This window comes from Cynocephalus volans, chromosome 1, assembly GCF_027409185.1.
Source record: "Cynocephalus volans isolate mCynVol1 chromosome 1, mCynVol1.pri, whole genome shotgun sequence".
In the NCBI taxonomy this organism is placed as follows: domain Eukaryota; kingdom Metazoa; phylum Chordata; class Mammalia; order Dermoptera; family Cynocephalidae; genus Cynocephalus; species Cynocephalus volans.
In genome coordinates this window covers 100,950,667-100,976,054 of record NC_084460.1, presented here as the reverse complement: position 1 = coordinate 100,976,054, position 25,388 = coordinate 100,950,667, and positions in this window count along the sequence as shown.

The window sequence follows — 25,388 nt, the reverse complement described above, 5'->3', positions numbered from 1 at the left end:
GAGTGCATATGGGAACTCTGTACAATCTTCTCAATTTTTATAAACACTGAAAACTGTTCTATGTAATAGTCTATTAATTTAAAAATATCTTAATTTTAAATATTAGAGCAATAATTTGATGTAAGTAGCTCCAGCAATTGTCGAAGAAAGAATCTAATATTGACCAACTTAAGGCCACATTCCTTCATTATTCTTACAAATCTCACAAAAAAACCTTGAGAGGAAAGACATGTTATTCTAATTTCTTCAAATAAAGGCATTAAGTCTTAAAAGTTCTGCGAGTTGGGCAAGATCACACAGCTGGGAACTGCTGGATCTAGGCCCAAATCCAGTCCCTTTCTGATGATAAATTCCAAAGCTGTCCAAACCCACCATAGTTTGGTAGTAATATGCTTGGGCTCTGGGACTGAGCAGACCTCACTTCACATCCCAGGTCTGCCATTTCTCAGCTAGGTAGCCCTAGGCAATTACTTATCTCTGTAAATCTCAATCTTCTTCTTCTCAAATAACTTAATAATAGTTCTACTTCATTGGATTATTACTGACAATAAAGAAAGTTCTTAGCCTAAAGTCTGTAACATATTCAATGGTCAGTATAAAGTTCTCTGCTATCATCACCATCATCTGAATCAGTGGTATTGGGGGAATTTAATGAGCTAAGGTGACTTGAGCAGAAGACCAAATATGTGGAAGAGTCTAGAGTTACCAAAAGCAGAAAATGAATTTTTACAAGGGAACAGGAAGCAAGGCTAGCCATAGCCGGAACATGTCAGGGATCATGTCCATCATCCTTCTTCTTTCCCTCTGCATCTTTATGCAGATGACATAAGGAAAAACAAACAAACCAAAAAAGAGCTTACAGAGCTATTCATTTAAAGGGAAAGTCATAAAAAGACAGCTCCAGGGGGTAGATATGGAGCCAGAAAAGTCTCTTTTTCCAACTCAACCTTGGTGGCAAGTAAGTATGGTGGAAGGATTCATTAGTCATTTAAGAATTTTATCTTCTGGGCTTTTTTTAGCAGAAATCACCAGAAATGACTCTCCATTTTGCTGATTCTCAAAATCACAAGTATGATAGGCAGGTTAAAGTTTTCAGAATAATTTTTAAATTGACTTGAGTTTCAGGTGCTCAAAAGGGAATTCTTGCTATCTAAAGTGAAGTTTCTGGGGTAGTGGCGACCATTCCAATTACTTTGGTATGTGGACAAAGGCTATGTATACAATGCCCGGCAAATAGTAGGTATAGGTCTTAAATGAATGAATGAATGCATAAATGGTAACTCCCTTACCCTCATCCCAGTGGGGTTGCTTGTTCTGGTGCGCTTTAGAAATAAGTGTCATGTGCTCATCTTCCGAGGAGAGTCTAGGGATAACTGAGCCAAACTTTGGAAGAATCAGTGACCCAGTGAACTTTTCCATATATGTGTGGCCTTGAAACATAATCCCTAAAAGGGGGACAGGCAAAAGGTTAGTGATTGTCTTCTCTGGGCCAAAGAAAGGAGATTCTCTTCTCTAACTCCTATTGTTAAGATTGTTTTAAGTAGGGGTGGCACCCAGGAAGGAGCAGAAATTAAACCAGGATCTTTGTGTGACTTGGGCTCACTTTGGGTGTGGTGATAGTCATGATAGAACTAGTGAAGGTAAAGAAGAAACAGCACCTGGAGTATGGGGATCTTGCTTTAATTAACAACACAAAGTATATAACACTGCTGTGGCCCAAACTGAGCTAAATGGGACTGTAACAAATATCTAGAGAAAGAGAGCTCTCAGGGGTTTGTGCAATTAGTTATTTTGAGGTTTTAAAGTTCACTCATTTATTAGTTATTAGTATAAAGTGACATGATTTAACTTAGATAACATGTATCATATTTTATCAATTGTTAGACACATTTGTTTTTGTCCACATTTTCACATCTCTGAACTAGAATGTATCTTACATTCAAGGGCATCTTACAGTAATCAGTACTATTTTTTCCCTTGTATAATGGTTCATAAAATAATAATGTATCTTATAACTGAGCCTCATAGATTCAATGAAATATGATGTGAAGAACATAACTCAGTACTTTTAATTCCCTTCTCACATGATCATTTCTTCATGCATTCATTAAATATGCATTTACTTAACCAATAGCATGACAGGATCTGTCTGTACTTGGTTCGGGGATTAAAGACGAAGCAGGCCCCATCTTCAAAGAACTCACTGCTGAGCAAGGCAAGCTTGCACACAGATAAAATAGATAAAGATACTAAAGGCTTGAAATAAGGCAGTCACAGTGAAGATGAAGACAGTTTCATAGTTATGGAAACTAGTCAGGAGCTAAAATTGAGAAGGGGCTGATCAGTTTGCTTTGGCAAAGTTTCAGTGATAGCGTGAATTTCCAATACAGTGAACAAAAGAGCAAAGCAGGTTTTGCCAGAATCCTGCTAAGTTTTAGATACCTATCAAACATCTAGGAGTTGATGTGAGGCACTGGACCTAAGGAAGAATCCTGTGATGGTCATGTAGATCTGCAAGTCATGGGTATGTACTTGGCAGGTAAACCATGGGCATCAAATAAATTGTCCAGGATAAACATGCAGAATAAGAGAAAGTCAAGAATGAAGCTTTTCTTAGGTACAGTAGGACATGAGTGCTCGGAGAAGGAGGTAACCTAGAGAAAATGGTCTCTGAAGAAGCCTCAGAAGAGAGTTACAGAAGCAAAGATTGCTGCAGAAAGGCCGAGTGAGATGGGTCCACAGAGTCTGTTAGATGTGGAAATTCAAATGACACTTGATAATGTCATCAATTAATAGCATTCTCTGGGGTAATATTTAATAGTATATTTCTTTGGTTTTTATTAAACAATCAGGGAGAAATGACTATGTGAAGAATATATTTTCTTCTGCTGCAAATTGCTGAGGAAGTCTTTGTTTTATGTGTCACATACTGTGTCTTGTATAAGGTCCTGTGAAGTTGAATTCCTCCAAGTATTTAGTGCAAGGGAAGTTTTTGTCACCTGTAAAATGATTACATTTCCTTTATTCAGACAGTGAGAGCATGTGATCCATTATTTCACTTTGTCTCCGGGCTGCCAGGAAGGTCAGAGCTAAAGGCAATGCTCGGTCACCTTCTGACCCCAGATTCTGGGTAGAATGCTCTCTCTCTCTTTTGCTATCTCCTGATCTCTTTTCGCTTTTATCTTTTATTGTCTTGTGTGTTTATTAAAAGCAATTTCAAATATATTTCAGAAGGATGGAAAGTATAAATTATAAATGAATAAAAATAAATAAAAACACAGCCATCACCATGTATTTTAGGATTTATTTGATTTTTCTACTGCAATAAGGTCTGGGGCATGACTTAGTAGTTAATATTAATGTGTAGAAATGAAGGCTTGCATTGTTGATCTCCTTTTGCGTGATCTGTGACAGCAGCTCTTTATTCAAACTATTTTAGGAGTTGAGCTCATATCATTAATGATTCAGGTGCAGTAATCAAATAATAAACCCCAAATCCACATTGATTTCAATCTCTATTCAGGACACTAGGGAAAATAATCAGTGTTTGCTGAAGGAATGAGGAAAACTGGAGAGGAAATAAACGTTATTTTTAAAACCCCTTTGGAATATATTACACAGGGAGGAAAATTTGGTAGCTATTTTAAAGGTAATGGACAGATTCTCTAAAAAATATGATATTCTTCATTACTGATAACAATTATGCCATAACATATTTAGAGCTTTTAGTATAAAAATAGTATGTTTCTTAATTGTTTTAAGATTGTTACTTAAGTTTATCTTGCTGGTGATTAGCAAGAATTGGAAGTGCCTTAATTTCTTACAGAGCTCTTATGGAGTATGTCCTAGATGGCTGTGATCAGTTTTCAAAGGCACTGCTAATGACTTTAACAAACCTGATAGGAACAGAGGATGACCTAATAATGACAAAAGTCATAGCCACAATTTTCAAGAATTTACAAGATTCCAGGTACTGTACAAACAATTTTATATGCATTGTTGTATTAAATCCTTATAGCAGAATGATGATTATCCCTGTTTTTCAGAGGAGAAAACTGAGTCTTAGAAAGGCCACTCAGCCCAAAGTTAGGATTTGAACCTACAATTTTAATCATTATGTTTTATTGACTTGGAATTCATCCTGGTATCTCCTCTTTCATCACTTCCCAAATGTAATTATTCTTTAAATTTTGTCGATTTTACTTTTTAAACACTTATTATATTTAGTTTATAATCTTCATTGATATTCATCTCTAGTTCAGACTGTCATTGTCTTATTCCTGAACTTTTGCAAAAGCCTCATTATATCAGGGATTTCCAGCAACTTTGAGCGAGGAGCTTTAAAAAGGCCTCATATTCTAGCGTTAAAAGGCACCTATAAAACTGTAGAAACTTATCAAAAGCAACCATTTCAGAGCCCTGGACATTGGCCAATGATTGAAGACAAACTGAGAAGGACTAATTGGTGAAAAACTGCAAACATTTAGATAAGGAAAGTGGGAATACAATGCATTCTTACCAATAGCTATATCCATTTAGAAAACAAATAGCAAAATAGCAGTTGTAAGTCCAACCATACGATAATTACATAAAATGTGAATGGGTTAAGCTCCCAAATTAAATGCAGACATTGTCAGATGAAAACAGAAAGAGTAAGATCTGACTATATGCTGTCTACAAGAAATACCCATAGATTTGAAGACCGAACTAAATTGAAAGTAAAAGGATGTAAAAAGAAGCATACCATGCAAACAGTAACCATACGGATCTGGAATGACTGTATTAATGTCAGACAAAATTGACTTTAAGACAAGAAATATTACTAGAAACAAAGAAGAATATTTCATAACAATGAAGGGTCAATTTTTTAGGAAGACACGACAGCTTTACATACATACAAACACCTAACAACAGAACCTCCAAATAGGTAAAGCAAAAACTAACACGAAAACAAAAAATGGAAAACTGAACTATAATAGTTAGAGACTTTTATACCCCACTCTCAAAAATTGATACACAAACTAAACATAAAGTTAGCAAGGATATACAAGACTTGAACCGCATTATCCATCACCTTGACCTCACTGATAGTTGAAGATGCATTCTTTTCAGGTGCACATAGTGTATTCTCCAGGTCATTCAATATGTTATATGTCTTCCCAGAGAAAAAGCCTAGGAAAAAATACCAATCCAGTAGCAATGTGCACCCCAGAATCTACACTGTACCTTTTTAAATATAATTTGTCATTAAACGGTACCAGCTACTTTGGAGAAATGACCGATTCCAGGTTAGGTGGAAAATGTTCAAGAACAGCCTGAGGATATTATGTTATATCAGAAACTAAGGAACCTTTCAAAGACAACTGAAAGTACACCAAACAGAGAGAGGAGGCTTGATGGGACTTGCATCAGCTGACATGAAAAAATTTTAGCATCAGAGAAATAATGGTTGTTAGAGCAGATTGCCTATCCTGATTAATATAATTGTGTGTTATTATCTCCATTTTAAAATAAGGAACCAAGACAGGAAAATGCTGGATAACTTGCCCACAGAATAACAATTATTAAATGCACCCAAACCTGAACCTTGTTTCACTAATCCTTAAGAATATTCTGTTAATTACCACACTATGCCAGAACATTTCATGTGACTAACACTTTATGGCCTATACCTCAGCATCTTTATTACTCCTTACGTTGTATTTTAAGTCCTGGCTTCAAACTCTGGATCACTTTTCAAAATCCTCCTTAGCCTTGAAACTAATGCTAAAGCTTCCTTGACTGCTTTTTGTTTTAAAACTATGGCCTGACCTGTTCCCTCAAAATAAGTTGGCCATGAAAATTCCCCACCTTCAAGAACTTGAGCTTCTGGTCCAAGCAAAGACTTTTTCTCTGGAAATTTTTCCCAGGGCAAACACACTGCAATCAGCTAGGCATTTTACAAATATCTACTTAGACCAACAATTTTCAACATTGTTGAGACCAGTAGTTCTTAAAGACTGGTTTCCAGACCAGCAGCATAAGCTTTATCTGGGAACTTGTCAGAGAGGCAAATTCTCGGAATACTACACAGACCTTCTGATTCAGAAACTCTGGGGATGGGGCCCAGCACAATCTGTGCTTTAACAAGCCCTCCAGGTGATGGTGGTGCCCACTAAAATTTGAAAACTGTTAATTTACCCATCCACTTTAAAGCCCTGCTTGGAATTAAAAAAATACCTAATGAAATAAAACAAAACACAAAAATTCTCTCCTCTGTAACTTCTGCAAGTATGTTGTATCTTTTGATCAATCTTACAAAGCCACTCAGTGCCTTTATCAGTATATGGCATTGCCCACCCTTACCTGTGAGTCTTCTTACAACTATTTGAACTTTCTCTTACTTTCTTTTCTAAACATTTTTGTTTTTGCAAATTGCTTCTCATCTACTTTCTCCTTCTGCTGCTGTTTATATTATTGTTGTTTTTCCTCCCTGAACTTTTCGGCTTCACTCTCTTCTTGCACTCAATTTAGACTCTGTTATGCTGCATTTATTTCACATTCACTCTCTGCCCTTCTATCCTTACTTTTATTTGATTCTCTGTAAATGCTGCTCATTGTAGGGTCACCTACTTCCTAAGGACAGACCTCAAACAATGGTCATCAGTAAGTCATCCTAACTTCACCTCCTACCCACTTAGGTCTCGGATACCCTTTGTTACATTTCCATAATAACTACTTTTTCTTCTTTTTAAAATATGGGGCCATATAGGTATGGAGAGGGTAAATTCTAATCCTTGTATCATAGCACACTGTTATCTGGTTTTACAAAGCCCCTTTCATTTAATTACACATTTATTTGATTTTATTCCTATTTCTCATCCTTATTTTTCTCCCTTTCAAGAGCAATCACACCTCTTGGTTTTGATATTTTTGAATTATTATCTTTGTAAAATATGTAATTTTTATGTATATTTATTTTAAATTTACATAAATAGTATTGTTTAAAAAATACTTCACCCTGTTTATTATTTTTACTTAACACTGTTTTGAATAGTTCTCCATGCTGCTGGATATAGACTTACTCTGTGGTTTCTAGATACCGGATAGAGCTCCATGGTGTACACCCAACATATTTTACTTATCTTTTCCTCTACTCACTGGAAATCGCAGGGCTACTTATATTACTATGGAAATGTCATTTGTTTTCATAGAAAATAATGGCTCTTGGCAGAGTACAGCAGGAGGCCCATCATGCTTGTGGGAAAAACAAGACCTGGCTCTGTGGTACTTCTTGGTTTCCGCCTGTGTATATGTCAGAGTTCCAATTTGGAAAGATTTATCTGTGTTTTATTTTTAGCTCTATTTCTCATTAAACATGAGGTACCTCAGTATATATTTTTCTTTTATCCTCAAATGAGAAGTGCAGTGGATCATTCCTCTCTGTACTCATTTTAACAAAGTTCTGTAAATCTGCTTCTCCCTCCCAGTGGTGAATGGGTGCATTCTTCGTTTGTTCTATTAAATACTGGCTTTCGTAAGAGGTGTAATGCCAACACAATTTTTAATAGCAAATTCTAGGGAAATTGGAGTCACACTTGTGTGTTTCACAGGGAAAAGTTAAGAAATGTAATTTCATTGAAAAATAAAAGTTGGAATTCATCAAAATTTAAAAAATTTATGCATCAAAGAGCACTAACAGAGTGAGAAGGTAACCCATAGAGAGGGAGAAAATATCTGGTAAGGAATTGCTATCTAGAATATATAAATAAGTCCTACAACTTGACAACAACAAAAAAGAAACAACTGGTTAAAAAGTACTCAAAGGACCTGATTCTACAATGAGTTACCACTGCACACCCATTAGGCTGGCTGTTATTTAAACACATACACACATAACAGAAAAGAACAGGCGTTGGTGATAACATGGAGAAATTGGAACCCTTGTGCATTGCAGATGGGAATTTAAGATGATATAGCTGCTGTAGAAAATGATACTGTAATTCCTTAAAAAAATTAAACAATTATCATGTGATCAACAAATTTCATTTCTGAGTATATACCCAAAAAGGTGAAAGAAAGGTCTTGAAGTCTACTTGTATTTGTATCCCCATGTTTGCAATAGCATTATTCACAATAGTGAAAAGGTGAAAGCAACCTAAGTGTCCATTGGTGAATGAATGTATAAACAAAATGTGATGTAGATATAAAATGAAACATTATTTGGCCTTAAAAAGGAAATTCTGACACATTTTAAAACATGGATGAACCTCTAAGACATTATGCAAAGTGAAATAAACCAGTAATGAAAGGACAAACTTTGTATGATTTTACTTATATGTGGTATCTAGAAAGGTCAAACTCATAGAAGCAGAAAGTAAAATGGTGATTGCCAGGTGCTGTGGGGAGGAAAGAAAAGGGAGTTAGTGCTTAATGGGGGCAGAGTTTCAGTTGTGGGAGATGAAAAGTTCTGGAGATGGATAATGGTGATGGTTGTACAACAATATGAATGTAGTTAATTTAACAGAGCTGTACATTTAAAAATGGTTTATATTGTACCACAATTTTGAAAAAGTAATGCAATTTCATCTAAAAATTTGCTTTTATTAAAAAACCCTTTTGCTGTTTACTATTGCAGAGGAAGAGGTCTTGGAATAGGTCAGTGATACCACTCTCATCATTATTTTTTATTATCTTAAGATATAGAATATTGTGGTATCCAAATGGAAATAAACCTAATATGTTCATATTAACCTAAAATTCACATCAATGGACTCTGGCTTCAAAGAAGTTCTAGCCTCAAGATATTTTAAAAATTCTGTTTTTTAACAGTTTTGAATCTGCATATTAGAGAATCAAGATAAAAAACCCTTTACCTACATTATCTTATTAATTTTATAAATTAATCTTTCATACATTATTTAATATAATGATTTGTGTGGCCATTAAAATGTATTTCCATTTTGTTGCACTTATTGATACAGAGCAGACAATCAAAATTATAACTGACTGATAGATATTTTTGGCTTATTTTAGAAGCAAAGAACTAAATAAAGAATAATTGGTGACTTTTGCAAAATTATGTAGATAAGCAGTAGAACAAGACATCAATTCCAGGTTTTCTGACACAAAAGGAAATAAATCTTAATTTTAACTATATGGACATCCCAGATGAATTGTTTGAACGCTTTTTATCTGATTATTGCTCCACTACCCTACCTCATTGAATACATTGAATATTAAAACACTTTAGAAATAAAATTTTGAGGTAGTGTTGCCAAATGGTATTAATTCTCATACAATGGTGAATTTAGGATGATAGATGTTGGCTAATATATCCTTTGCCAGAAAAGTAAAATGGCGTTAAAGACTGAGATACACAAAATGGTGCCTGAGAAAGTTTCCTGGAAAACCCCCACCCAGAAAAATCCCCTAGCTGCCAGGTCACCTTCCTGTGCGTGCAATTTTGCCCACCTATGAGAAAGTCCCAGCTCAGCTTAAACCCCACTTGCTTCCCCCCCTTCCTTCCCCCCCTTCCTTCTTAGCCAATAGGAACAGTCCAGCTTAGCCTAACTGGATATAAAAGGCCCACCCGCCTCTCCCTGCTGCTGCTCCCACTTTAGAGAGGGCAGCCCGCTTGTTCATTTTGCCTGCCTAATGCACTTTGGTTGAGCCCTGTCTCCTGGTGTGTCTTATTTTGAGCTTGGGCCAGGGTTTTTCTGTTCAATAGAGAAGCTCTTTTATTTTGTCATTTTGTAGAGAGGTTTCTAGATGATTGATTATTGCTCTTTTCTCTCTGTTTTTACTTACCTTGATATTGGCACATTTAATGGGCTTGATAGCTATGAATGTACCTGTTGAGTGCCATCTCCTCAAAAGATCACCAAAAAATCAACTGATGAAGCAAAGATAGTTTATTAGTTCTACTGCAGTAAGGACAAACACCTCCCCAACAGAGTCTCAATTGTGTCTCAAAAAAAAAAAAAAAAAAGGAAGGAAAGATATTTATAAAGTTATGAGGTCTGATTCAAGTGGCTTAGGAACTTTCTAGGTGGAAAACTGATTAGAATTGAGCAAATTTTATGGCATAACAATTTAGGGTTGGTGTACACAGCAAGGTAAGAGTGTTAAAGTGAGTATTAGATAAACTGTTGTTCGATGTTGAGCAATATATCGTCTTGAAAGGAGAGTTGTTTGCTCACATGAGCAAACTATTTTTCCTGGACAAATTGGTTGCAGGAATTTTCCAAAGCAGTTACATTATTTGTTAGTCAACAGGCTTGTATTCCTAGGCAAAAATTTCATAGAAAATATAGTTAAGTCATAGGTAACATAGGTGGCCTCAGTTCTCTGTCCTGATTGTTAATCTAAGCAGATGTAGGTAGTCTCCATTTCCCCCACCATCGATCATTCTTCACTTTGAGCTGAGAAAGTGATCAAAACAGATCTGCACTGCTGGGTCAGGTATTGTGATCACGTACCAACTTTTCAGTGGTGGTGACTGCAGTCTCTAAAATAATCATCATGTTTTCCTATTCTTTTTGTTGAGTGATTATTTTTAGAATAATTTGATGGATCCAATGTGTCATAATGTCATTTAAACCTCTAGAGATTACTGATGAGGACTATATACAGGCAAATACTAACAGGGTATTTATTACCAGTTTGTAGTCTTCTTCTTATCCAGAAGCCAAGAGTGTCTAGATTAAGTCCAAAGAACAAAACTTATTCCCTATCTGAAGAGTTCACAGAAATAACTATTTGGGTATATTAGAGTTCTGCAGAGAAACAGAACAAATAGGATAGGCATATTATAGAAAGAGATTTATCTTAAGTAATTGGCTTATGCAATTATGGAAGCTGGTGAGTCTCAAAATCCACAGGGTGAGTCAGCAAGCGAGAGACTCAAGAGAACTGACAGTGTAGTTCCAGTCTAAAGGCCAGCAGACTCAAGATCCAGGAAGAGCCAACATTCCAGTTTAAGTCCAAAGTCAGTAAAAAGCTGATGTTCCAATTTGAAGTCAGTCAGGCAGAAGGAATTCTCTCTTACTTGGGGGAAGAGTCAGTCTTTTTGTTCTGTTCAGTCCTTCAATCGATTGAATAAGTCCCACCCACGTTAGGAAGGACAATATGCTTTACTCAGTCTACCAGATTTAAATGTTAATCTCATAATGTTTGACAAATATCTAGGCACCCTGTGGCCTAATCAGGTTAACACATAATATCAACCATCACAGATGGTATAAATCAAATTACCTCCTAATTTCATCACATTTCCCCCCCACCAGATCCTTTTTCATAATAGTTAAGATACCAGAGAAGTCTTTAGAAAGGTAAAGCTTAACATTCTTACCCTAAAACTGTACATATTCCTGCTTGAAAAAGTAGTAGTATATCTATAGTGGTTTACTTTGATTTGTAGTGGTCTATTTTGATTTGCCTAATTTTATAAAAATTGCAGGTGAGAAATTGATGAATGTATGAATTTTTGGACATTGTCTTATTTTCCTGGTATTCTTTGAATTATAGTGTAGGGACTGGCTTCATAGTTTGAGAGACCTGGTGCAAAATAAAAATGTGAGTCACCTTGTTCAAAAATCTGGGGAAAAAAGTGAAGTTAAAAATACTACAATATAAAGGCTTTTAAAAAAACATTTTATTACTAATAAAACATAATCAGGTTAATAGTAATATATGAATAACCACTCATATTGATGCCCAACATGTCAGAGCATGATGCCGATGTCAGAATGCTCTGTTTTAAAGTGAATTGAACTTTAAGAGGTGATTGCAACTTGTAGTTTGTGGCTGTCCAGAAAGGAAAGGAAATGGGTTATAAAGAGAGATAGGAGTAGAGGGTACTGAAGAAGCACAGGAGAAGTGAAGAGGAGAAGGGGGATAAAGGCTGTTAGATTTAAATTGTGATCTGGAGCATCTAAAATACATAAGTTTGAATTTTTTACATTTTTTATGAGTATTGACTAAGAACTCTTTTTAGAGAACAATTTTGGAATCTGAATTTATTTGGGGAGTTTCTTTACAGAAAATAAAATTCATCCAATGGGTATTTTCAATTTTGCTAACTCTTTGTTCTAAAGTGCCTGTTTGTAAGAACAAGATTATTAACGTTAAATATCCACTGGAGTTCTTAATTATCTTTGATGCAATTGTGCCATTGAGAAAGATAAGCACTGAAATTCAATTTATAGGGCAAAACCATGTAAGATACAGGAATCTGGCCCAAAGCAGGTATCAAGTTGTGCTGAGATGAACACATGAGCATCTGCAGTGGCTGAGAGAATAACCTGCTGTTGCACTTTGTGCCTTGGACCTCTAACTTAATAAGTCTGCTGGAGAGACCAACCGGAGACTGACAAATAGACATTTCTTTGTAGATGGAGTGTGTTAGAAGATATCTCTTTCAGAACTACACTCTCATGAACAAAACAAGACTGAGGAAACTTCTTATAAGATGTTGATAAGTGACTGAAAGCAACGTTTGTCCTCTAAGGACACCAGTGTGATGAGTCGTTCTGACTTTGTGCGCCCTTGGAGTCTGCTTGAGTGATGAACTTATCACCTGTCCTCTTCCCTGTGAAATTCCTCGGAGAGACTTACCACAAAAAATAATGACAACAGACAGAGATAAAACAATAGTGTTATCAATAGCTAAGCAGATTTCTTTTGAGGAAAACTATTTTAAAGTTTGAGAAGATAAAGAATTTCTAAAAAGAGTTCCTCATTTCTGAGAGATAAATTAACTCAGAATTTGGGGGCTCAAAGAAAAGAAATAAGAGCTCAGACCCAACACCAGGTTTACCTCTGTTTTGCAGCAGGAAGGAAGATCAAGGTGTTACACGGCACATAGGTCTGGCTGCTTGCCCCCTTTCAAAATTAAACAACTCAAAAGTCAAATATTGGTGAAAATGGAAGTCAGCTTTATTCAGGAATACCAGTGACCTGAGGAGAGATGTTAAGCAAACTCATCTCTCCTGTAAACCTGAAGGGGAATGGCCAGACTAAAGCCATCTCAAAGACACAGATTTACTGAGGGGTTTTTAAAGAGGAGGTTGAGGGAGTGGAATGTGGGAAATGAAAAGCAGGAGGGAGGGGGATGTCAGCTGCAGGAGCTCCATGTAAGGAGACACGTGCGAGGTCTCATCAAGACTCCTAGTTTCTGCTCCCGTCCTTGCTGTTATCTCAGGGTCCTGCTGGAGGGGTGGAATCAGCATAGCTTTAGTGATGTCTTCTTTGGTTTTCCAGGTTCTGGATAGTACTTGCAAGTCTACAAGTTTGCAGCTTCAGTCTAGCTGGAAAACAACTTTATATTTATGTAAATAATGACATCTTGCCACATAGAGAAGATTTAAAATATCAAATAACCATCGAAAAATAGGGAACTCAGAGAAATGCATGCCAAGAAAAAAACTATGTCCTTTTAAAATCATTTAGAGCCCATGTGGTTTAGGTCCCAGCATAGCTTCAGTCCTGGCCTCTCATTCCAATGCAGGAACTTGGGAGGAGTGTGCAATTTCTGAGCCAAAAGGCTTGAGCTATAGTGGTGGTACCGGTGTTAGTGTAAAGTTCTCAAGTGGATCTTAGTGGCATTTCCAACCGCTGACTCTCCAAATGACTACTAAAACATGTCAATCAAAGAAGGTTAATTTTGTTAGACATAATGCAGCAAGGGAAGGCACTACCTTGACAGAATCTTAGTAATTTCTCAGAAGAGAGACATCAATAAATAATGTTCACATAGCTTTCAGGGCTGTACTCAAAGAGTTTGTGATAGGATTTTCAAGAAATAGAAGTGACTGGGATTGGGCAAAATTTTTGACATAATTATTTAGGGTTGGTAGACAGAGTGAGGTGAGGGTCTTGAATCAAGTCTTGCTAAATAAACTTTTGTGTGATAAGTAAGCTGTTTGCCCAGGTGAACAATCCGTTGTCCTGAGAAGAGAGACTTTGCCCAGATGAGCAAATTTTTGTGTAGGCAAATTGTTTTTTTAGAAATTTCCTCAAGCAAAGAGTAAAGGTACTTGTTTCTTGTCTAATAATCTCATTTTCCCACTTATCTTTTCAAACAGGAGTTTGAGTATAGAACTGAGTCATATACGGAGTGTCTGTGAAATTGAGCAGGAATTTGAGTCATACACCGAGTGTCTGTGAAATTGAGCAGGAGATGCAGAAGTTATTAACAAATGATAGTTTAATAAATGACTATTCCCCATAATTAATATTTATCATAATTGAATGTCCTCTTTAGTTCCTTTGCATCAGTCAAGAGGTACCTTAAATATATTTAACACAATTATTAATTCTATAAACAGTAACTTTGTGATTCATCAGAAACAAATAAAATGAAAATAGAAAAGAGGTGGGACAAAGAAATGACCTGAGTAGAGGAGTTGAAAAAGTTTAAAAACATTGATTTGGATTTGAGCCAGAACAATCAGCAAGAAATCAGACTGTAACTTATATTTCCTCAGGCCCAGTGCCCCAGGGAAATCTAATCAATAGCACCGTTCTAGGTGTCAGTCTGGCTCGCTCTTATGGAATCTCCAGGGCTCCTAACATCTAACCCAGTAAGCTTTTTATGTTTGTCTGTAAGCCAAGTTCTCTTGGTTATTGTGCAGTGTATCTTCTGCCCTTATGGATCCCATTGGTGATGCCTGCTAATGAGGCTTCCTATTACCTCTGCTGTTGATCTCCAGCACGAGTGCTACCACCAGCGGTGTGCTCCCTGTCCTTTCCCAAAGATACCAGCCCTGTGTCTTGTCAGTGCCACTGCAGGTTGCAGCCCTGATGTGCAAAAGCCTTTTATATTCCTGATTTTATGTTCCTCTTAGTCTCATGGTGCCTGAGGATTATATTTATTACTTAAACATCATTATTTTAGCTTTTATTCTCTGTAGGTTTCAGATGTGTCTATCATGATCATGACTGGCAAATCTAAGTGTGATCATAATTTTCTCTTTTCTTTGATGACTGCAAGCTTGTGCTTGGCCCATATTTGCTGCTTCCTTTCCTTCTTAAGAAGTGTTGTTTTCCAAAATTATCTTCAGCCCCTCAAGCACATAGACACTTGGCGGTGTACCCCACCTGTCCTCAATCATGCTATAATATATCCAAATTCCAAGGAACAACCAATAGCTTAAGCAGGGACTGAAGTGTCCAGTTATGACTGTAAAATTCTTACCTGGGAGGGGTGCCTGGAAAAGAGGCTCATTTGTGAGATTTGAGGGAATGGGGTGGGGAGAGGGATATGAAGCATGATGCCATCAGGGGGTGCTGGCAAGAACAACTGTGATGGGATGTAATGCCAGCAAGCAGAGACATTTCCTGTCCTCGGAAACCAAGATCTATGGGAGATAAAGAAACACGGAGGCAGAGTGAGAGCATGTGGAAGGGAAAATGAACTCTCAGATATTAAAGGCTCCTATAATATGGCATCTAAAAGAAGCTGGTAGCTGTATGACTTTGGTCAAATGACAGTGTTTCCTCATACTTATTTATTTTCTCATTTAAAATGAAGAAGTTTGAATTAGATATCCTCCAGGTTTCTTTTCAGTTACAAATTTCAATTCCTAGGAGAGAAACCAAATTAATCTGTTAAACTGGGTAAAAGCAGACTCTAACTGCACCATAAATCTGACCTTTGAGTAATTTAAAATAGAAAAAAATCTACTTCAAAAAACCTGTTTTCTTTTGTGGTACTCTATTTGGTATATAGCCATTTGGATGATCCAAAAAGAAGTAGTATGCTAAGAATTAAGGACTATGTTTTATTTTCAAGGACTTAAGTCTTAAAGACTAAAATCTCTTTAATATCTTGGGCAGTACAGAAGAACACTAAATAAGGAGACGAGCTGACGTTTAGGGGTATGGCAGGCATTTCATCAAGGTAGTAGAAGAGTCAGGGATATTTTACATGAAAATAGTTTAGATTTCTACTAGTGGCATTTTGTAGAGATGAGGTTTATACATTTTGGGGAGGGAAAACTGTATCCAACATAGTTTTGTGTCTGTGTGCTAAAATTTCTGGGACCAAACACACATTCTAGTTTCTGTGCGAAATAATACTGGGGCTGGGAAAAAATAACTTAGGTACTTGCTCCAGGATACACTTTTTCCTAGAAGATAAGACTGAGCCAACAGAAAAGGTACATGGTTTGATCACCAAACCTTGTTTAAAGATCCTAGCTTTGTGGTACCCTCCCATCTAAGGTTCTTTTTGTCATGTTTTTGCCCAATTCCAACCATTTTCTACCTTGCAATATATGCCTTAAAATCTCCTAGGACAGGCCTGCTGGATATCCTATTTAATTTTCATATTTTGTGACACTGCTAAGACTACCAAGGTGATGGTCTCTCTATCTGCAGGAAGTCTGACAAACTCAGCTTTGTTAGATCAACTGATATTTCTGCTGCAATTTTGAAAGACCTCAGTTGACATCATAAACTTTATTAATTTGTAAACTAAAGGTTTAGTTTATGTTATAAACTTTATTATAACAAGTGTTTCTTAGTGTTTCCATCTCTGCCATCATTTAGATTTTTTTTAGGAAAAAAAATCTTTTTTTTTTTTTTTTTTTTTTTAACCTAAAAATCTCTCTATCTGCAATGTGAAATGCTTAAACTCTAGGACTTGGAAATACTATTTTAACATACAATAAAATAATAACATTTTTTATTTTCTTCTCTTTTTTAATGCTTCCAGCTTGGTTTATCTCACAAAACTAAGATTTTCTAGTTATTTGCCCATAAGTTAAATAGGAAAGAAACAAAAACAGAAAAAAAGTGTACCTTGTCAAATCCTCCTTATACATTTTGTCATTTCTCCTCCATTAACTCTGTCCTAGAGTTGAGAAGAAGTTGGCTTGCTGAACTTTCATTTACATACTGTGCTGAAGCTTGGACTCTGCAGTCTGTTAAATTTATTGATTAAAAGTCCCTTGAGCTATTGAAGACACTCTGACTCACTGTGTTTGCAAGATGCTACTTTTAGCCAACTGAAGCTTTTTGTTTTCTACCATTTTCCCCATGAACAATTTATTGTAGTTACTTTTTTCTTTCTTTCTTTCTTTCTTTAAAAAACAAAACAAAACAAACAAGCAAAAAATACCACTCCAAGTTAGTGGTTGTTTCATTTGTTTAAAATATGCGAACAAGGTAAAGGAAAAATGATCCAAGAAAAGCTCAGGACACACATCTACTACAAAGCCATTCTGGGGGAATTAACCAAAGGCTATAAATTTGGATGGATTTTTCTTTGGCTGCAGCAAGGTCTGTGCTTGTGCTAATGGACTCAGTACAAGATTTGTTTTCTAACCTTAAATTTTTTTTCTAAAAAGCCCTGGAATTTAGAAGGTCAATCTGTTTCTGAATCTGGATTTAAAATGAACAAAAAGCAAAGGACTATTAACAACAACAAACTTTCCCCAGACTCTTAATTTGTCTTTCACAATGTTTAGGAATATGGATTTGTTGTTGACTCTGCAAACATTAGCAGAGTCTCAAGAAGGAGACGGAAGAATTCGGGATGCTTCTCTCCTGAAAGGCTTGCCTCTCTGTACTCCGTGCTCTCAGGCATAAAGGAATGGTTGGGACAGCTTCCTCAGAACGATAGACGAAGTTTTAGGGATGATAAAGGAAAGTCAGTGGCTAAGATCAGTATACTTAGCTGCTTCTCTTAACATGTTTTTAAAGGTGGAACCAACAGAAAGAACTATAGAAAATGAATTAAGACCAGGTTTCACACGTGGAAAAACTAACATTACTGCATTGTATTTTTGTGCACTGCTCATGTTCTTCAGACAGAGATACTTAATATTTATTTTTTCTTTATCCCAGTTGTGTATTTTTTTCTTTTTTTATATTCTAGTTATCATTTATGTTCTTGCCATGTGTGTGCAGAAAAGATGCATCAAATCATGCCTTCACTGGCTAACTTGATGATTCTGCACCAAGTTCTAAAATTATTTTAATTAACACCTGATATTTTAAAACGAAAAGTTCTTATAGAATAATTTTGAGATCTGTTTAAAAAAAATCAGATGATCTCAAAATTCTGGGCACATGTTCCTACATGGTGACAGTTGCCTGGGCTGAGTAAGAACTGATCTCTTTAGACAGCCTGTGTTGTCTGTTCCACCAATATTCCATTAACTTCCTGTTTTCTTTCACATATCATCAGATTCATTCTTTGTATTACCAATCTGACTACTGCAATTATTTTAATTTATGTGCATTGATATAGATCAAGGATAGGATAGCATTTATTGAGTCAGACAAGATCATAGAGAGTCTTGGATTTGGGATTTTGGATCAATACATTTAAGTAGGGAAAGGCAATCACATGTAATCAACATAACAATCCCATGAAGTAGATAGTGTATCCTAATTTTATAGATGAGAAGACTGACATTCAAAGAGTTTCAGAATCATGTGACCCCAAAAGCACAGGCAACTGAAGGAAAAATAAACAAATGGGATTATATCAAACTAAAAGGCTTCTGCACAGCAAAAGAGACAATCAACAGAGTGAAAAGACAACCAACAGATTGGGAGAAAATGTTTGCAAAATATACATCTGACAAAGGATTCATATCCAGAATATATAAGGAACTCAAACAACTTTACAGCAAAAAGAAAAAAATAACCCAATTAAAAAATGGGCAAAGGAGCTGAACAGGCATTTCTCAAAGGAAGGTATACAAATGGCCAACAGACACTGAAAAACTGCACAACATCACTCAGAATTTGGGAAATGCAAATCAAAACCACTTTGAGATACCATCTTTCTCCAGTTAGGAAGGCTAATAGCCAAAAGACTGAGAATGATAAATGCTGGCAAGGTTGGGGAGAAAAAGGAACTCTCATACACTGTTGGTGGGACTGCAAAATGGTGCATCCTTTATGGAAAATTGTATGGAGGTTCCTCAAAAAATTACAGATAGATCTACCATATGACCCAGCTATTCCAGTGGTGGGAATATAACCAGAGGAATGGAAATCATCATGCTGAAGGGATAGCTGCACTCCCATGTTTATTGTAGCACTATTTACAATAGCCAAGAATTGGAACCAACCCAAATGTCCATCATCAGTGAGAGGATAAGGAAACTGTGGTATATCTACAAAATGGAATACTACTGTGCTATAAAAAAGAATGAAATACTACCCTTTGCAACAACGTGGATGGACTTAGATAAAATTATAAGTGAAATAAGTCAAGAACAGAAAGAGATATACCACATCTTCTCACTTATTTGTGGTAGCTAAAAATAAATAAATATACAAACAAATAATGGGTGGCAGGGAAGAAAACACAACAATCACAACAGTTCTTTGAACTCATTAAGACAAGTGAGCATAAATGATGTAGTGTGGGGAGAGGGGAGAGAGGGATGGGGGAAAGAGGAACAGGTAAAGGGACAAGAAAATCAACTATAGTGTATATTGAGAAGTTAAAATGAAAAACAAGAAAACAAACAAACAAACAAAAAACCCAAAGAGTTTCAGAATCTTTTCCAAGTTCATTGAGCTACTATGATTAGACCAGAGATAGGAGTTTCTGATTTCAAAACACATTGGCTTTTATGGTGCTATCCGTTCTAACACAGTTCTCTGGAATGGGTCTGAAGATAATTTATGAGGTTAACATCAAACTAGCAGTTGAAGTGAATAGTGAATAGATTGATGTTGATCATTATATGGTGCTATATCTGATTTTATTTATTTTGGGTTGGATTAGAATTAGAGTAGGAAACCACGGATCCAGCAGAACCTGCCTCTGAAGATCAAATATCCCTTGCATGGTGATAAAGGGGAAATGGAAGTGACTGGGAATTCAGCTAAATCTTATAAGAAAATGATCAAAACTCATGGAATTTAATCATAAAAACTAAATTCACAAGTCAGTGTGTCATTGTCTCCACTTATACTGATAAGTAGATCCATAAGAATGACTGAGCAACATTATGTTTAAGATGTCAACCAAAGTAAAATAACCACTTGGTTGAGGATAAATAAGGTTTATTTGAGAACTTGTAAACAATTCTAGAATTAGGCAGCACTCTGCATCAAAATGGTTCAGAATGTTCCCCCTCATCACATGTGCAGGTAATACTTATAGCCAGAGAAAAGGAAGTGACATCAGAAGCAACCTGATTGGCTACAGTTGACATTTGCCTTATATGGTCATGTTTTGGCACTATTCAGCTTCTGACTGGCTGGAAACTCAGTTGCTTGGTTACAAGGGTATATTCTTAGGTTAGGCTACCCTATGTTTTTACATCAAGTTAGATTATATTTCTTTATGTATGGAGAAACTTTCAGGTCAAACTGAAGACATATATGGGGGCAGCTTTAGGCCAAACTTGTTTCACAGTGTTCAAGTTGAAGCTTGCCTTCAGGCTTTAACTGATCCTTATGTCTGGTGCGATATAATCAATTAAAATAATTTAACTGATCCTTATGTGTGCTGCCTGAAGCTCAAGCAGGTGTCTTGAGCTCCATTTTAGGTGTCTTAACCAGACTGATGCTATTTTCTTTGTCAAAGGTCAGGTGTATTGGCCCCAAAAGGATAAATTCATTCAGGAAATTGAATTAAAGAAGAGGTTTGCATACAGCTGCATAGACTTAGAATAAAGGGATCACTTTAAATAGACTTTATTCCTTTCTTCCTTCTGCCTTTCATAAACACATACTGAGTCCCTACTATGTTCATGGCCTTCTGCTAGCATTGGGGATACAGTGGTAATCCAAATACTTAGGCCAATATAAATAAATATATGAACTATGATTGGAGAAAGAAGAAAAAAATAAGGTGTTATGATAATTTAATGATATTACCTCACTTGGATTGGCTTATTATGACACTGACAATGTAGCATTTAAGGTAAATCTGTAAAGAGTTGTAGCTTGTCAGGTAAACTTGAGTGTAGGAGCATTCCTGCTAATACGACTAGCATGTATTACAGCAGGAGAGGGTGTGGTGAGATGGAAATTTTATAATGGCTATTGGGGCAGGCATGTCATGAGCAAATCAGATATGACTAGGGTTGTCAGATAAAATATACAACACCCAGTTAAATGTGAATTTCAGATAAACAATGGATAATTTTTAAGCAATAAATGTGGACACACGGTTTATCTGATATCCTGGGCATGACATGAGACTGGAGAAGAAGACAGTAGCCAGATGAAGCAGAAGCATGGAGATTCTTTTAAACTTATTTCATTTTCAGTTCAAAGAGAATGAGTTTGAGCAAGTGAGGAATATGATTCAATTCATTCTTTTTTGTTCTGCCTCACTGTGGAGAGTAGATTAAAGGGGCAAGAATGGAAGTAGAGAGACAGTAATGAGATTGTTGAAAGAGGTCAGTTTAGAAGAGATAGTGTCTCATCCTGATATTGTGGCAGTGGTGATGCAGAAAAGTTATTCAAATGTAGACATTTTGTGGAAATCCAAGAGATGGTTATCAAAGAAAATTCAGGTGGGAGAACAGAAGGGCCACATACTAAGATGTAGACAAGCCAACCTTTAGAGAATGTTTGAAGGGGAATTTCAAAAGTTTATAATCATCCATGTTAAATTTGTGATGCTTTTAAGATGTTCACATATAGATGTCAAATTGGCAGAGGGATATGTAGGGACTGAGAAAGGCGATGGGCTTAAAATATAAATAAATCTTCAGTCAGGTTATAACATAATAAAAGTAACTGAATTTGTTGCTTTTTGTTTGGCTTCCTTTAAATCACTCTATTCTAGTTATTTCATTCTGAAATACACCTTGTGGATTTTTTGTTTGTTTTTACTATTGCCATCTTATTTTCCTTTTTTTTTTTTCTTATTTCAAAACATTTTAACATTTATTTGTACATTTTTGTGAGGTACAGTGTGTTGTTTCAATACATGCATATACTGTATACAATGATTCACTTAGGGTACTGATGAGTACAAAACTACCTTGTGTTTTTGACAGCCAATTGGGAAAATAATCTGGTTTAATATGCAAAATATTTCAAGAAATATTTCCTAGGGTGAGTTACTATAAAAATGGCCATCTTTATCTTTGATGTTTCTTCCTTTCTATTTCTATTTCTGATCACCTAAACTCGTCCACCTGTGTAGGAGAGAACTGTGTTCCACTTGCTGCCCTATTCTCCCCCACCCACAACTCCCCATGCACTGAACACGGTGCCAGGCTGTTAATTCTGGGGTCATGTACATGGCTGTTTGAAAGAGGGAGAGAATAGAGACAGGGGAATTACTGCTTTTGAACATTTCCATGTTATCAGGTCCTCAATTATGCCCGAGACAAAAACTTTCCAAGTACTAACATACTATTCATTCAATGACCACTTGTGAAAATTTTAAGTTCTCATTCCTTTAACTTGAAGAAAAGTGGTAGCAGAAAACACATTGTTCTTGAAATCAGTAGACCTGGGTCGAAGTTCTGACTGTAAGAGTCGTATTTGGTTTGTACTCACATCACCTCTCTGGGCCTCAGTTTCCTCATGCGCACCTTAAGGGGATTAGATTTCTTAAATGTCATGAATGTAAGAAAGAGACAAAAGAGGGAAGCAGAGAATCTCAGGTGTCACATTTATCTGAAAGAAACAAAGAATGCAGTTGGTTTTATGACTTTTTAAATATGTGACACTGGCTATATACTAAGGGAAAACAAAAACTAGCCTTCTGAGGATTTAGAGATGTCAGCAGATGATTGCTGCAGATTAAGAATTGGTAGAAAAGTCACATAACTATACACTCCATTAAAGCTTTAAATGGTGCGAGGAAGTCTGACTGAATAGATATCAACTAAGGGAGGATGAATGCAGTAGAACATATTTGTAGTTCTGCATATCATATTTCCACATTGCGTCTTCATGACTGGCTAAAAGGAATAGTTCTGATTTCTTTTCAATACTATTGCGTCTTAATTATGCTATTGTGAATTGAGAATTTAGTTATTACATTAAACTGCTTTGTCATAGTGTGGCAAAAGATGTGTTGATAAATTCCTTCCTATCTATTTTTCCCTCTGTTACAAAAATCTGTTTCAGATGAATTCTGTTGAAATCAGTTAGCATGATGAGATTGTGGAAGCTTAAACAAAAAGGCTGGCTGATAATTTTGTTGTGGTTATTTGTGGCTATACAATTCACGTTAGATTTCACATCCCGCACCCTTGAAAACTGGAAGGGTGAGAAACATGTTGGCAACTGATTTGGTGAGAAGAAATAATACCAGTTCCTGGGTACACTTTTTACTGAATTTAAGAATTTGAGCCTATTACTTTATATCTTCTAAACTAAGTTTGTTCATTTTAAGTGTGAAAATGATGATGATGATGATGATGATAAATTATAAACGAAATTCCCAGAACTTTTGAATGGTCAAAATAAGAAAATGGAGATGAGTGTGCTTTATTAAGGATGATATATATGTGAGGACTTTTCACCTCTATTGGTTAGCTTTTATCATACCCATTTGCTTGAGGTGGTATACCAATCTTAAATAATAATAGTAATACAAAAATCCCTTTTTCGTGAACAAATAATAAATAGCTCTCTTTGTTACAAATACTAAATATGGTAAGGGAAAAAATTGGGGGTACAAGAATTAATTATTTGATTTACTGAAAAGTTACTCTGTGCTATACTTCTGCTAAGCCCTTTGATTAAGTTATCTAAATACCAATGCTTTGAGAATCTAATTTATTGACTATCATACAACTAGTAAACGGCATGGTTAGGGTTTGAACACCTACAGGTCTGGTTCCCATGTTGTTGCTTTCACAACCTGCAATATGCTGCTTCCTGACTTCACCCTATCTTTACTGTCTTTACCCATTAGTTGCTATCTTAATAATGAATACTACTTACTCTGCTTTTCAAATATATTAACCCTGGCTTGATGAACTGGCAATCAAAAACAAAAAACAGATGCAGGAAAAACTGAAGCAAACTCAAACAGGTACATTTTAGGATGGCCTCATTTTAGGTGGTAGACAAGGATACATTTATACATGTGGTACAGGTGAGGATTATAGCATATGTGTACAGCAAAGAATATCAATAAAGGAGGATATGCTTGTGGCAAAAGATTAAGTTATGGGTGGTATTATAAGCACTGGAGGCAAAAGCCCTTATTTGAGTCCAGCTAGCTTTGTTCCTTTGCATAAGCCATTTAACCTCTCTGAACTGCTCATTTTCTTCATCGGTAAATTAGGAATTTAGAAATATTTTGTATGTTATAGTGATATTGTGAGATCCAAATGAGCTCATCTGCATATAAGGGGTCACAGTATCAATGAGTTTGAAATTTTAACATAATAGGGAAATTGAATTTCCATGTTGAAATATTCTCGTAAGCATTTTAAAATTCAATTTAGGTCTTGATTTAGATACTTTGCTTTTGTTTTGTGTTGGTAGTGATTGCCCCAATTAAATGCCAGCACTGGCATTTTTGTTTTTATGTGTGCAAAACATCTCCTATGGAAACAAAATTAAAATAATGGTTCAGCTCCACCTAGAACTGTCATGTTCCAGCCATTAGCAAGCTGTAGTAAAATGTTTGTAAGATATCAATAATGAATTACAATATAAATATTTATGGAGTGCTGTGAGGTAGTTAGTTTCCATCAAGTTAGGGACATGCAAAATTGAATAGATACTGACACCAAACAAGACTTTGATTAAGTGCTTGTGGCATAATCCTTTTCCAATATTAAACAAATCCCATCTTTAACATTGTTTGAGGCAAAGCGGGTTTTGGAATTTTGGTAGCAGCAAAAGTCTTTCTCATAAAATATGTTATTTTTTTAGATTATGAACATAGTCTGACATTATAAACATCTATATTTTTTCTAAGTTTACTCAGTGGGTAGAAAAAAATGGAAAAATATGCCTATTCTAATAGTGCCCAGATATTTTGGAAAGAAAAATGTAATGTACTTGTGATGGTTAATTTTAGGTGTCAGCTTGACTAGATTAAGAGATACCTAGGTAGCTGGTAAAGCATTATTTCTGAGTGTGTCTGTGAGGGTGTTTCCAGAGGAGACTGATGTGTGATTTGGGGGACTGAGTCGGGGAGATCGACCCTCAATATGGGCTGGTGCCATCCAGTAGGTGGGAGGCCCAGATAGAACAAAAAGGCAGAGAAAAGGCAAACTCTCTCCCTCTTCTGAAGCTGGGACAACCTTTCCTTCCTGCCCCTGGACATCAGAACTCCAAGTTCTGTGCCCTCTGGACTCCAAGTCTTGCACCAGTGGTCCCCCAGGTTCTCGGGCCTTTGGACTTGGACTGAGAGTTACACCATTGGCTTCCTTGCTTCTGAGGCTTTTGGAGTTGGGCTGAGCCTCACTGGTGGCATCCCTGGGTGTCTAGCTTGCAGACCG